Genomic DNA, 16,313 nt, shown 5'->3' with positions numbered 1-16,313 from the left:
GATTGATTGTTGTAACCTATTGGAACCACATCCATCACCAGATATAATTAAGCAATCAGACGTAATTAAGCAATCAGGAGAACAAAGCAAAACTAAGGTTGACGAAGCATATGATTATCTCCCAAAAGGTATTTTGTATTTGTTTCATTATACATTGTTAGTTCCCTCAGTTATGATTGTTCAAATTACTTGAGTTTTTTGCAGATTATACAATGAGAGATCTGGATTTTTGTGCTCAAATAGTATCTTTGGAATCTGATCTACTGGTGAAGATAAACCATATATCTATCAAACAAAAAGAATTGTTGTGCCTGCTAGATCAAAGCAAATACATGGATGATGATATATGTACGCTTTCATAAAATATTTTTTGACTATCATTAATGACTGTTGATGTATCTTTTAATCTTTACAGGTAATCAAGGCATATATATGGTTGTATAAAGGATACCGCTCATCTACGAAATATGAATGATGTTAAAATATATTATGAGAATCCTTTTATTTTAGGACTGTTAAAAAGAGATGGAGTACTTGGAATAAATGAAGGTGGCGACTTTATTACGGAGGTTGTGAAAAAATATCTAAAACATGAAATGGTAACATCTATGTTTGTATTTTTCATATTTTACAAATTCTAGGTTTGGCTTTTTTTAAAAAAATTGTGCATGTCTGCAACTAATTCAATGTCTTACTTATAGATTCTACTTCCAGTAAATATAGAAGAAACACATTGGTACTTAGCTATTCTTAACGTAAAAAATTGTGAGATACAAGTACTGGACTCATTATGTTGGAAGTTCCATTGAGATGACCTCACTAATATGGTAAATTACTATAGCATTTATCACCCTTTATTTATGTAATAACATATTCTATATGATCCACCACTTATGTGAATAGCTTTAGCTATTGATTAATATATTCAATTTATTTATAGCTAAAGGATGTCATTTGAGCATTCTTGAAAAATAGGAAGAGTTGATTGACCATAATTGGAAAAACCTGCAAGTTACTGAATGGACGATCATAGAACAATTGGAAGAACCAACCCAGAAAGACGGGTATGCTTCAACACATTAACCTCTTTTTGTGGAATATAGTTATTCTTCTGTAAGATTGTTTACCTTTTTTTCAATAATTATTCTTCATACAGCTCATCTTGTGGTCTATTTATGGTCAAGTTTACCTGGACTGGAGAGACACTATCTCATGCTATTACACAGGTATATTTTATATAGTTTATGTCATACTAATTTTTATACTTACCCACATTCATTGCTACTTTACAGGAAGATATTAGTCAATTTAGACAGAAGTTAGCCGGTATACTATTATGTTGAAAAATAAACATAGCAGAAATGACTACCAAGTCTCTACAAAATCATGGCACTGAGAAAAATTCAAATGATGTTGTGATATTGGAAAGTCAAGATGATAGAATGAAATCCAAAGATTTAGAATCATTATTTGTTCATGAAATGAAATCCAAAGAATTAGAGCCATTATCAGATCAAAATAAATACCAGTCACTAATGTCCATTCTTTCTACAATGAGTGTGCATGAGTTACTTGGTGGCCTTTGCGACTACATCAAATCAATTAATTGTGCAGAAACATTGAAGTAAGCCACTTCAAATTACTACTGCTCGACATCTTTTTAGTTTTCAAATACAATTTAGAGCATACACTATTTGATTTTCCTAATAATTTTTTAGGAATGTATGGATCCAAAACTCCAAGCCATATTCCATTACCTTGACTATCAAAAAGCTGCAGGAAATGCTAAATGAGGATGTGCCCATGGACCGTGATTGTTTAAATTTGGTCATACGAAAGATTATGTTCGACAACATTGAAATAGTGAAGAAGACCAAAGGTATCAAAGCATTGTCTAGACATGCAATTTTAGGTATGTTCTTATATGTTATCATGTGTCTATATGCATGTACACATCCCTTGCGACCACCTTTCTAAATAATTATTATTTAATTTCCTAGGTTACTATAGATTTTTGGATGACACCTGAACTACCGTAAAAACTTGGATGTGGAACGGCTAGCGGAGACTGTTCGTAGCTAGCCTGGTATTACATATAGTGCTTCAAGATGCAAAACAGTAAGGAACATATCTCTGCATCTATCACCACCGCTGTTTTCACTATTCTAACAACTTGTTAATTGTAGATTCTTATGCTAATAGAATTCAATGGTGGCTTCATTCTGATTGTACTCAATAAAGACACCAGGACAGTATACATTTTGGATCCAACTCCTCTTAACCCCATTTACCAATACAATCCAAATGCAAGATATGTGAAGAAACTTTTATGGATAGCTGAATACTTACCAAAAGCTATGTCAAAAACATGCCCTGGGTCTACATGGAATGAGGATATTTTCCTGTGGCGTCAAATAATCATACCTGATGTTCCAATTTATGATAGGTAAACTTACATTTAAATGAAGATTAAATATACTAATTTTTTTTGCTATCTTGAATCATTTTTAGAATATTATTTATAACTTTGATTATTAAAAAAATCTATCTTATACCAGGGAACTATCCTGTTATCTTGTTTCCCTCTTCATGTCCGCATGGAAAGATGAAGAACTACAATTGCTAGTTTTAAAGGTTAGTATCATGGAACTTTTAAATTAATGTTGTTTATTTAAATATATAAATTTAATGCTGATTGTTTACCTTACAAAAAATTATAAATCTACAGGATGGGTGCGAGCTCAGAAAGCGAATTTTGGGACAACTACTAACATACAAAGATAATGAATGTAAATACAATATGCCCTCCGGTGTCCTGGACTTTATAAGTTGTATCAGCAATACTCAAAAGTGAAAAGAAAGAGGGTGATGTCAATATGAGTGAATCAAAAGAAGCTTAAAACATTCAAATGATGAAGATAAATTGTATCAAATCGTAGTCCGTATTATACTTATGTGATTAGTACAATTTATTTGAGTTGCAACAAACCTTTTGTACCGTATCTTGATCCAAGTTGCGAGCATGTGTGTCACTGCATGCCAATGGCATGGTCAGAACAAAATAGCACGAGCCATGAGACCCTAACAGGAACATCTCTGTACGTATATGCCTGCGTACGTACATGGAAAATCCACTGATATATTTCCTGCCGGGGACGGGTCTATGCGTGCACCACTGCGTGAAAGTGATTATTCTTTATTTGCTCCTGGATGCTTGTTGCATGTGTGTGACACTGCACACATGCAGATTTAACGACAACTTTTAACCGTGACATCCTGTCTTGTCAGTACCTTGCACTAAAACAGGATGGTTTATTGAGTGAGGTCCACACCATCATATAATCACACGAATTCCGTATCTCAAACAAAGAGAAGAAAAAAAAATCATCCACGGACTTCATCTCAACCAATCCCAACTCGCAAAGAACGCACGAAATAGACAACATGAAAGAATATGCCTACAAGTTGTATTAGGACACGAATCAATCCTTACCATACACCAAAATGAACTTCGATATACCAATATACAACCCCAGTAACAGGACAATCCACCTACAAGTTGTATTAGGACACGAGTCAATCCTTACCGTGTACCAATACGGACTGCGATACACCAATATATATACGTGCATAAGTATCCAATATGCAAACCATACAGCATGTTCAGTTTCCGGGTAAAAAGCCTCTCAATACAACCCTAGGTAACAGGCCCCCTAAATACAACTGTTATTTTTGTATAGAAGTACCATTGTTGCTTTTAGATCTATACTAAGAAAACAATCAAAGCAAAATTCTTCTCACCTGATCTCACATAATCTATCACTACAGAATATTTCTGTGGCAACAACAGGTAACAAGCCCTACTTATAAACTAATCGAAGCTTCTTCTCTCCCGCGCTCACAAAGTCTCACTGCAGATTACTCTGTAGCAAGTAGACAGCCTCAAGTTGTAGCCTACACTAGCTCAATCTAAAAAATTCAAGTTGGTACTGAGAACACTATATTTTAGATGAATTCCTAAAAACAAATGTTCCTACCTTTTCCAATAGTCATATTGTCTATTATAAGTTTATATTATTTTAATCTATTGTGCAGAGAACGCCCTTCAACTTGCCAAACCAGATGGCAACAAACAACTTTGTACCTGTGACAAACGAAGGTAACATCTATTTGTTAGTATTCGCAAATTAACTGCATATACTTGTAGCAGTTTTATAAGGAATACAAAATTCTCATGCAGTGGAGTCACAATCACAAGTCATTGATGCAAATGAAAAAAGAAGGAAAAGAGATACATAGCATTATGCCAAAATGACAGATGAAGAAAGCAGGAAAAACTGAAAAAACAACGTGAAGCCTATCATAGAAGAAAAGGTAGAGATGCAACACAGTACCAAAAAATACGCAAAAGAGAGACAAAAATATGCAAATATGCAGCCAAAACAAAAGAAAGCTAGGATAGAACAAGTCACAACTAACCATGAATTGAGGAGCAGCAACACAACAAAAGGTTCAATTGCAATGGAGAGTCCTGCATATATTGAAACAAATATGTCAGCTGAAGTCAGTACATCTGGCCTTAATGTTAAACACAGGAAACATGTGACGCTAGGAGAAAGGCAAACATTGCTAGCCCGTCAAAACAAAAATTTATGAAAAAAACAAAAGGGGACAGTTTATTCATCTTCAGAAGAAGATGAATCCATGAGCGAAGAGGACAATGACATAGAAACATAAAAACAGCCAGAAATCATGAATCTCAGTAATACTCTAAATTCTATACAACACTTTCACATTTCAATATGCAAATTCCAATACAAAAGTATTGCTGGTCAAGATATGCTTAATACATGGTATACAATACTTTAACATTTGAATAGACTACATACATATGCCCAACCATAGAAGACATTGATGCCCCAACACAACTAACAAATGATGAGGATAATGGTAAGGTTATCAACTCCAAAGTAAATTCTCACATGATACAAAAGAAACACAAATATGCATTCACAAAATATTGTACAGGTAATGATGGAGTGAGATTTGTACAAGACACGAACAAGGATCATTAAATGTTCTCAGGTCAAGGTATGCTTCAATACTTTTAAAAAATCCTTCCATCATTATGTTAATAGTTTCCTAAAAAAATTTATATAAAAAAATTCAATGGAATGGGATAGAGATGTGGATATCGAAATCAGAGAAGACAAAGAAACTACTACAGAGATCTCAGATCCATATGACATTGTCTACAGCAACATACCAGACGACACAAACATGCTGAAAAATAAAGAAAATTGCATATACTGCAATGCAAAGAAATTTGAGTATGAATCCGAGGGGTTATGCTGCAGAAAAAGACAGATTAGATTAGCCAATCCAGAGACACCTCCTGAACTCATGAAACTTTGGACAAGCAACAATTCTGATGCAAGACATTTTTGAAATGAGATAAGATTTTTCAATGGACACTTCTCATTTACATCTCTTTATTGCCACCTAGACAGTGAGACCACAAACATGAGAAAAGCTGGTATTTACATCTTTTGAGCTCATGGCCAGATGTATCACAATATACAATCATTTGGAAATAGTCGCTCAGATCCAAAGCATCTAGAGTTGTACTTCTATGATGATGATCCAAGCCTAGAGCATCGGTATCAACGTTGCCGTGAAGAAAAGTACGAGCAAGACAAACATGTAGTCACAATTTTAACAAAAACTCTACGTGAAAACCCGTACTCTAAACAGTTTAGAAGTTTGGGATAGAACAAAAACTTGATGACTACAGGCTGATCTTGAACCTTAATCAAAGATTAGACCAAAGAACATACTATGCACCAATAACTTCTGAAGTAGCTGTAGTGTGGAAGAATTGAGAAATGATAATAATGATCGCAACAATAGTGACAACGACCCAAGTTAGAATTTTATATACTTTTGTCTTCTAAATTTTGTTTACATATATGAAACAACTACATAAATATTCCTCTAACTTTAGCATTCCAATTCTTACATAGATTCAAGCAGTAAGCTGTGGGTAACCATGAGAGAATATTACTGCTATAAATTCCATGCAAGACCAAGCATATTCAACCCAATATTGCATGGTGGTAGACTTTTTCAGTAGTTTGTCATTGATACATACATCAAGATTGAGAGCTCCAGATTGGACTACATATGGCATCATTAGAAAAAAATAAGGGCAGATCTATACCAAGGCCTCCTGGATAGCATTCAAGAAGGAGAACAAGAGGGATGTAAAGTAGGAAAACAAACAGTGCTAGAGTCATCATTTATTGGAGGGCCAAGAGATAAATTGCGATGATATCTAGATGTTATGGCTTTAGTTCGGAAATATGGAAAGCCAGACATATTCCTAACAATGACCTGCAACCTAAACTGGGAAGAGATCACCCGAGAACTAGAGTTTGCACAAACACCACAAGATCGCCCAGATCTCGTGGTTAGGGTTTTCAGGGCAAAACTAGAAGAAATGAAGAATCAACTGTTGAAAAAGCACATTCTTGGAAAGGTAAAGGCACATACCTATGTTGTAGAGTTCCAAAAGAGAGGTCTACCTCATACTCACTTCTTGCTGATAATGATAGGAAAATACAAGTACACATGTCCAGAGCAATATGATAGAATAATCTCCGCCGAGCTGCCAGACAAGTACAAGTATCCAAATCTATATAAAATGGTCATCAAACATATGATTCATGGTCCTTGCGGCATATTTAACAGAAATTGCCCTTCACAAAGAATCGAGCATCTTGCAAAAATAATTATCCAAGACCTTTTAATGAAACTACAATTCAAGGCAAGGACTCCTACCTATTGTATAGAAGACGGAATGGCAGACGCACCGAAACAGTCCGAAACTGTAAACTAGATAACAGATGGGTTGTTCCTTACAACCCATATCTATTGTGCTTTTTCAACTGCCACATAAATGTTGAGGTATGCTCAAGCATTAAAGCCATTAAGTACCTGTTCAAATACATCTACAACGGACATGACCGGGCCTCTGTATCTGTAACTGGGGCAGATGATGAAGGTGAAATTAATGAAATTAGACAATACAGAAACGCGCGGTGGGTTACACCTCCAGAAGCTCTATGGAGAATATATGGCTTCGAATTAAGGAAAATAAACCCATCAGTCATGCAACTCCAGCTTAATCTCCCAAACATGCACATGGTTTCATACCATGGAAAAGAAAACAATTAAGAACATTATCAATCGTGATGGCACGGAAAGGTCAATGTTAACTGCATACTTCAAAGCTAACAGGTTACATGAAAAAGCACGAGGCATGTTATACAGGGATTTTCCTGAACACTATACTTGGAAGAAACAGGGAAAGTTTTGGCAACAAAGGAAACAAAAAGCTACATACCAGGTTGGTAGAATAGTAGCTGCACATCCGGGTGAAGGAGACCGCTATTACCTTCGAGTTCTACTAAAGCATGTGACAGGAGCCACGTGCTATGAAGACTTACGAACAATTGGTGGCAAAATAGTGCCAACCTTTCAAGAATTCGCAGAAAAAAGGGAACCAATTGAAGGAGACAATACAATAGATGACTGCATGATGGAAGCTGAGTTGTTTCATATGCCATCATCACTATGATGACTCTTTGTAACAATTCTGGTGTTTTGTGAGCCCAGCAACATCCGTACACTATGGAACAACCACCTCAAAGTAATGTCAGAAGACTATAGCAGAAACTGCAAATGCAAACATATGGTCCAACAAATGGTGCTGAAAAATATCAAGAATATGTTGCAATCAATTGGCAAAGACATACGGTCATTTCCTCTTCCTGAGATTTACGAACAGCAAAACAAGACAAATGATGTACCTAGAGAGATCGTCGAGGAATCCACAATTGAGGTAGACCTAGAGGACGTATCTTTGCATACATACCTAAACAAGGAACAAAGGGCTGCATACGAAAAAATTCTAGCCGCAGTTAACAATGATTCAGGAGGCCTATTCTTTGTTGATGGACTGGGAGGCATAGGAAAATCTTTTCTATATAGAGCGCTACTGGCTACAGTCCATGGACAAGGTAAGATTGCTTTATCTACAACAACATCTGGTGTAGTAGCTTCAATAATGCCAGGGGCAGAACCGCCCACTCTAGATTCAAGATACCACTAAGGATAGATGATAGATCTATTTGTTCATTCACAAGACAAAGTGGGATAGCCAAGATACTTCAAACAACTTCATTAATTATTTGGGATGAAGCATCTATGACTAAGAGGCAAGCAGTTGAGGATCTAGACAAAAGTACGAGGGACACAATGGACAACCCAAATCTTTCATTTAGTGGAAAAATAGTGGTATTTGGTGGAGATTTTAGACAAGTTCTGCCTATTGTGCAAAAGGGAACAAGAGCCTAGATAGTGGATGCATCACTAAGAAGGTTTGCATGTACCAATTAACGCTCGTGCACAACATGAGGGCACATAAAGATCCATGGTTCGCAGAATACCTACTGCGTATAGGAAATGGCACCAAAGAGACAAATGAAAATGGAGAAATATGTCTACCTACAAATATAGGCGTGCAACATACACTAGATGACAATGCCCTCGATACATTGATCGACAATATCTATCAAACGGACAATGCTCTCCTAAAAGATCCAAAATACATCACTTCAAGAGCAATCTTATCAACAAGGAATGACTGCATGGATAGCATAAATCCAAAAATGATTGAACATTTCCAAGGAGATGAGATGGTATATCATAGCTTTGATTTAGTAGAAGATGATCCTCGTAACTACTATCCACCGGAATTCCTAAACACACTTACACCAAATGGACTACCGCCACATATGTTGAAGCTAAAAATTAACTATCCCATCATACTACTCAGGAATATCAACCCAGCTAATGTACTTTGCAATCGCACAAGGTTGGTGGTACGTGGATTTCAAAAAAATTCAATTGATGCAGAAATTGTATTGGGACAGCATTCTAGGATGAGAGTTTTCTTGCCTAGAATCCCATTATGCTCCTTTGAAGAAGAGATGTTCCCATTTCGTCTTAAGAGGAAACAATTTCCTTTCAGACTAAGCTTCTCCATGACAATAAACAAATCACAAGGTCAGACAATACCAACAGTTGGCGTGTACCTACCTGAACCAGTTTTCTCACATGGCCAATTGTATGTCGTGCTTTCTAGGGCAACAACGACAAAAAACATAAAGATACTGACATGAAGAAGAAGAAGAAGAAAAGTACAACTGAGACATACACAAAAAAATATTGTGTATACAGAAGTCCTCACAAAATAAGTGATTATTAAAAGGAACATTCTGAAGTCACAGCTGCTAGAGAAGATACACCTTTATGAATAGTATACAACACTTCAGATCTTACTACTATTTAAAAACTTAAAATTTAGTAAACAAATTATATTCAGTAATTCATCAATTCAATTTGGTAAAGACATAATTGAAAATTTAAATACAACATTAAATTATAAACCAAGTTTTGTGCCATGTGTATTAAGATGTGCGATGCTTTTTTTTCCTCCTGTGCAACGCATGGGTATATTTCCTAGTGAAATAGAAAAGGGAAGAAAGGCATTGTGGCGAGTGTACACCATTTCATAATGGCAATATGACGAAACCCATTTTCGGGATGGAATTTAGGCGAAGCCCACTTTTGATGATGGTTAAGCTGCAATTTTCTCTGTGCACACGGGTGGCTTTGAGGATCAAGGAGAGCATCCGTCTTGGCACACCTGCATCTAAAACCGATTATTAATGGAAACCAGACCCTGCAGAGACAGAGAACGGTGGTTTTGGCACACCTGCGCTCCGTTCTAGCCAATGAATATTTGTCACAACGGGAACGGGGAGAGCATCTTCTATTGCACGTCAGCGCTAGATGGTCATGTGGTGACAGTGAACAGGGTAGTGCCTCGTGTAAGTCGGTATTTTGTTTCTTCAGTAGAATTTGGAATTTAAATTTCTTTCACAAAAATGAACTTTAAAGTTCTTTCGAAAAACAAAATTTTGAAGTAACTTCAAATTTTTCGTAGTAACTTATGATACAAAATAGTAATGTTATGACCTAAATATTATGCCCTAAATTTTTCTTAGTAACTTCATCTCATGATGGGAATATTAGGTATTTTTCCACAAATTTTGGAAAGTAATGTTATGCCCTAAATATTAAGATAATCTTCAAATGTAGCCTATTTTGATGAACTTTAATTTTAGCATTTTAAACAATATATATGTATTTTTATGCAAAATAGGTTCACCTCCATTGTAGTATCACAAGTTTCATGAACTTTGAACATGATTTGGCAATCGTTTTTGATCAAAGAAAAATAGTTAACTGAAAAAATAGATGAAAGTGTCAAATTAGAAATGAAAATTTAATCCAGTATCAAATAAAGAAGTTAAACTTTTCTATGTTAAATAAGAAAGCCGTCATTTTTTCCAGTATCAAATAAAAGTAATTCCAACAGAGTTGCCATCCAACCCAACTTTTTTGTTTTTTGGCCTATCTTTTGAAAGATTCTCACAAATAGGCCCCTAGCAGAAACATTTCGAAAAATGGACCCTTAGCTTGGCGCCATTATTAGTGGCGCCAAGCATACACGCCTCGGCGCCAGAGCCGCTAGCGCCTAGATGCTTGTGCAGCTGCTGACCTGGATGCTGACATGGCGCCAAGCTTGGGGCCAAGGAGGATGGCGCCAAGCTTCGCGCCATAGATCTTGGTGGCAAGATTGGTGCCATCCTCCTTGGTGCCAAGCTTTCAATTTCTACCACCCGCCTCCTTCCCGCCCGAGCCTTCCTCCTCTTCTTTCTCCTCCCTCTCGGTTTTTTATCTCCCCACTTCGCCATATATCACAAATCGGCCTATGGGACCTTGGAAACTTTCATTTGCTCCGTGGATCTTTGAGAGCAAGGTATTGTCGCTCCTTCATAGTTTTTTTCACGTTGATTTGGTATATATTAGTCAAACTTTTTAACTTAGGGTTTCATGCAATTGTAGGACGTCAAGGCGTGGAAAAGCTAGGAAACTAAGGTAACCTCAGCAGCGCACGTTTTTATGTTATGGGTTCATTGTTGTGGATCGAATGGGAAACCCTAGGTGTAGGTTTAATGTTAATTGCTTTCAGTTCTTACAGCGAAAATGACTAAATTGTAGTTATGGCCAGATGATCGGAAATGCTTTCGACCCATTGCCTCTGCCTAGTGGTGTTCCAGTGCCCATGTGCTTTTGCGGTGATCCTTGCAAGGTAGCCAAGTCCGATGTAGAGGACACGTATAGGCAGAGGTATTGGATGTGTTCCAATTTTGCGTTTGAGCCTACACTTCATCAGTGCTGCATTAACAAGATGGTGAGAAATTGATGTTGTCTAGTAATTAATTTGTGTTGTATGACATATTCCATGTTTTTTCTTATTTTGTAACAATTGTATTAGTTACAGTCCCCTCCACTGCTCTGTGATTTTGAGCAGTCGATCGACACTGAGATCAAGCCTGAAGACAAGGAGGAGATGCAGGAAATGTTACGTTGGGAGGCAGAGAAGAAGGAGACATGGAGAAGAGATGCAGAGAGGAGGCTGTAGAAAAAGAGCACAAGGAAGAAGAGGAAAGGAGGCATGTTGCTGCAAACAGGGAGGAGAGGGAGACGAAGTTTGAGCGTGCATGCCGAGCAAAAGCAGCGATTGAGGAGAATCCCGATGCCCTGAGGAAGGGAAAGTGGCTCGTTGCACACAGTAGTCTCCATTACTGTTGGACTTTTCATTGTGGTGCCATGTAATGCACTTTAAGTATGGGTGATGACAAAAAGAAGTACCGACTAGAGGGGGTGGCGTATTGTCCGTCCCTGTAAGACCGGAACCTCCGCCCCAAGCGGACTATCCGAGTAAAACAACTGCGGACCATCCCCCTTTGAGACAGCCCGAAAACATGTTTCGGTCTATGTTTAGGTGACCGTCCACCACCTAGGGCCAGACCGTCCGCCGCATGCGGACTGTCCGCCAAAAACACCTATGGACCGTCCGCCTTTGAGATATAATTTCTCAGCCCGAGAACATGTTTTTATTTAGGTTTAGCTGACCGTCCGCCACCTAGGGCCAGACCGTCCGCCCTTATTTAGGTAGACCTCTTTTAGAACAAGTTTTTCTTCTCATTTCTTTCACTTTTTCAAACTAAGTTAATGAGTAGAGAAGAACTCCCCCGTACATATGTGCATATATTTTGATTCCATTAATTTCACATATGCATGGATATAGAGATTTTGGCGGAGACTATCCTACAAAATTGAAACCGAGTCTACAAGAGAGAATATAATTGAAATCCATGAAAAAGTTAGCCTCAGATTTCCACAAACACTAGAACAAGAAACAAAATAAGAAATAAAGCGCATAAACAAACTTCAATATGAATTACACCCAAGTTTTAGAGCGAAGCGAATTATTACAAACCAAAGTCCATGCAAACATAAATGCAAATATCCATTACATGAGCTTCCCCTGCAACTGATCCACCACTCCAAGTCTCCAAACCTTCTCCCCCTTTGGCATCAAGTACCAAAAGAGGCTAGTCATCCTGTGGCGCCGGTGGAGGAGGATAATAAGGTTGATGAGGATAGAACTCAGGGGGAGGTGTCGGAGCTGGAAATATGCTGTAGAAATGATCACTGAAACTCGAGAAGCTAGATGACAAAGTATTGAAGTCATTCTCTATTTTATGCTGACGCTCCTCAACCTGGTAACAATGCTCAGTTATGTCTAAGTCACTGAATCTAGCATCCAAGGCCTAAATATTACTTTGAAGACCCTCCTAAATGTGCTGCAGCCTAGTCATGATGGGGTCATACATAGTAGAGTGGAGATGCTGCCCAAAAGCCACAAAACGGTTATCAATCTGCTGATGCACGTTCTGCTGCATATTCTGAAAGTTTGTCACCACTTGCTGCCAAAATGCCTCAAGGTGTGAATTGAGCCCCTGCTACATATGCTGGAAGTTCTCATTCATGTTCTGCTGCATGGTGGCAAAGTAAGGGTCAAAATAACCAGCTGGAGGTACCCACTGTGACTGCATAGGGGGAGGAGGAGGAGGCATAGCCTGAACATCATCATCCTGAGGTGGAACCTGTCCCATATATCCTATGTCTCCCTGATCTAGAACTCCTCCAACATCCGGGAAAGGAGTCAAGTTCCTTTCAAGAAAAACTTTATCATTCTTATAAGGCTTGAAGGGAGTGTGAACCACCTCACAAGGACCTCAAAATCTAATTTTTTTCTTTGATAAGTGCCATGATATATGGAGCAAAGTATACATTTATCTCAAGGTTGACCTTTTTGTCAGCAATTTGATCCATGATCAACCTAACCACATCAAACTTCTGACCATCCATCACATGACGAACAAAGTTCCTATGGTAGCCCACAAAACCATCCTTATATCCACTCTTAGGTAGTATTGTTACTCTAGCAATCTTATTTATGACAGCCAGATGATGCCTAAGACCATTGATCTTGCCATACATTCTAGAGATACCCATCCTAGCTGGCTCATAATACTGAGTAATGGCATCAAGCTCTAATGGATTCTCATCAACCATATTAAAGCTTTAATGACCAATGAGGAAATCATAATTTAATTGATTGATAGCAGCAAACTTATCAAAGGTGGCCTCATATTTTCTTTTACCCATCATCCACTCCAATTTATCTTCCTCAAAATTAATCTCTACTGTAGCATGGAATTAACGAATGATGGTGTAATTCCAATCACATCTATGCTCAAGAAATGCCCTTAAGCCAATAGCTTCAAATTTACCAACTACTTCAGTCATCACGGGTTGCTGAGCCATATAATGAAAATCTATGGTTTGGTGCTTAAAGACTGTCTTACTTAGCAAATGTCCAAAGAAGGCATCCTCTTGTACCTGAGTGTAGAAGAAGAGATTTGAAGTGGTTCGAGGAAGAATGTATGGGTAAGGAGTTCTTTCTCTTGAATATGTATCCATTGTCCACCTCCTATTAGGAGCAGTATGTGACAGCACATCAATGATCTCATCGACATCACCCTCTTGATTCATCTCATCATCCTCATCATTAACTGAAGGAGCTACTGAAGATTCGACCTCAGTATCACTAGGCTCATAGTCATCATCCCTTGAGTCATCATTCCTTGAATCACCCTCATCATCCACTCTTGGCCTTTTAGAAGAACTTCCTCTTTTAAGCTTGCTTGCCAAAGCCTTAGTGATACGATGAGCATGATCACTTTCAAGAACACGTGCACAAATATTAGTTTGATTGATATGAATAATTGAATAAGCAATAAGTCCCTTAGATGCCACGGTTCTCACTGTGGTCACTGATGACCTGCGGACTCGGGCGGACAGTCCGCAAGTCATCGCAAGACCACGATGAGGAACCGTGGGTTCCAATTTTCCAACCCTTGGATCTTCAACTATAGACAAAATCAACCGACCAAATTTTGAACATATCCTCTCCATGCCTTCAAAAATCAATCCCCCAAACTTACAACACAAATCCATGGATGAATCTTAAATCCCCCCTCAAACCCTAACCACTTTCATCCTTTGAAATCCAAGAAAACCAAGAAAGGATTTGATGAAATACTGTCCGGTCATGATGAAGAATCTTGCGGAGAGTTTGGGAATTTGCACGGATGGTTTAGGGAAGCCTCCAAAATCTTGCCCTAGGTGAGGGTCCTTTTCTTTGTTTGGAGGAGGAAAAGAGAGGAGGGATGTGTTTGACTCGTGTAGGGAAGGAGAAAGACCCGAGCTTTTAGATATGTATCTGCCCGACCGCCGCGGACGATCCGCTGGGTAATGCTGCCCCTCTGCATGTTTTCTGTCTCTGACTCAGCTTAGCGGACAGTCCGTGAAGATGAAGCGGACGGTCCGCTGGGTAACTCTACCCCTCTGAAAAATGCAGTGCAGTCTCTGACTCACCTAAGCAAACGGTCCGCCTCTCTCCAGCGGATGGTCCGGGGGGTCTGGACATTCCATCAATTAGGGGTGTGATTGGTTGGTCGCACGTACCCGGAACCGGGCTCCCGGCGTGCAATACAGGCCTGATTGGTTACCTGGGCCTTTCGCTGGGCCTGGTTCGCCGAGTGCAAAAACACCCTGGAAGCCTGGCTCCCGTGGTGCGGCCGATTCGACCTTCTCCCCAGAGCCAGGCTCCGCGGGTGCGGCGACGCGTGCAAGGCGAGCGCGCGGCGGGCGAAAAAGCTTCCACGCGTGCACGCGGGAAGCTTTGGCGCCTTCGCTAGGGTTACCGGGCGATTTCGCGCCATTCCGCGGGCATAAATGTCGACCCCGACCCTTCCCCTTCCCCTTCCCTCTCGTACAGATTTGTTCCTCCACCGGCGGCTCGCAGGTTAGGGTTCGAGCCTTGTCTCCTATCGTTGTTGTTTCTGATCTCCGGAGGCCTGATCTACCACCCCCATGTCTTTTTTTGGTTCGCAGGTTGGAGTTGTTGACGGATCTGTTGGGCAAGGCAAGTTTTTTTGCATCCTTTGTTCAGATTTCATCAAAACCGTAACCCTAGGGTTCGATGATCCCACTGACCGGTTCTTTTCTTATGTGACACACGCAGTCCCCCACTGGATCTGAGTTCTTCGGTTGTTCCTAGGTATGATTCTTGAGTTCAAGGACCCGATCTGATTTCTTTAGTGGTTCGTATGTACGTTTTTGAAGTTTCCGCACCCGATCTGAGATACTGGGTTCTGTTCTGAGTGATTATTATTTTTCTGGTTGCTAGGTTTCCCTATCAGACCCCCTCCTCCGGACGTCGCTGATCTGTTCGTGGTTCGGTTGCGGAGCTGAGTTCCCCGTCCTCTGACACGCTGTTCTCCCTGTTGGTGTTTTTCCGGTAAAATATCCTAGCCCTTGCCCCTCTGTGCATGCGCATGCTATCCTAAAACCATGCTGTCGATGGTTAATAGGTGGTTGAAATGATTGGTACCAGTGTTGTTTGATATGTAAGCATACTCTGAGCACACTTGTTCATGATGTTGATGCGTGTATATGGATATGAGCATGTTTTCCATGTGAATGATATGTTTTTAGATTGGTCTGAGCATTGTTGTTCATGTCAATGATGTCTTTATGTTGATCTTATTATTGTTGTCCATGTCACTGATGTTTTACAATAGTGAGGTGAGGCATGTTCTCTACTGTCAGTGATGTTTTCATATATTGATCTGAGCCTTGTTGTCCTTGTCAATGATGTGTTTAGATACTGATCTTCAGCCTTGTTGTCCATGCCTGTGATG

The 16,313-nt window shown here is 39.1% G+C and overlaps 1 long non-coding RNA gene across 2 annotated transcripts; it reads left to right on the top strand.

Annotated features, from left to right (window-relative positions):
* The first annotated feature begins 707 nt into the window (after positions 1–707).
* On the top strand, positions 708–2,978 carry LOC111257448. 2 transcript variants are annotated; one of them, XR_002677980.1, is made up of 9 exons: positions 708–827; positions 941–1,064; positions 1,157–1,226; positions 1,615–1,624; positions 1,719–1,912; positions 2,001–2,118; positions 2,187–2,446; positions 2,559–2,634; positions 2,729–2,978. It is a non-coding gene; the product is annotated as an uncharacterized LOC111257448 (long non-coding RNA). The 2 variants fall into 2 exon arrangements; XR_002677979.1 differs by having other exon boundaries at positions 1,157–1,624.
* The last annotated feature ends 13,335 nt before the right edge of the window (positions 2,979–16,313 follow it).

Source organism: Setaria italica, chromosome V (assembly GCF_000263155.2).
Source record: "Setaria italica strain Yugu1 chromosome V, Setaria_italica_v2.0, whole genome shotgun sequence".
NCBI lineage: Eukaryota > Viridiplantae > Streptophyta > Magnoliopsida > Poales > Poaceae > Setaria > Setaria italica.
This window is presented reverse-complemented; position numbering and strand designations above follow the sequence as displayed.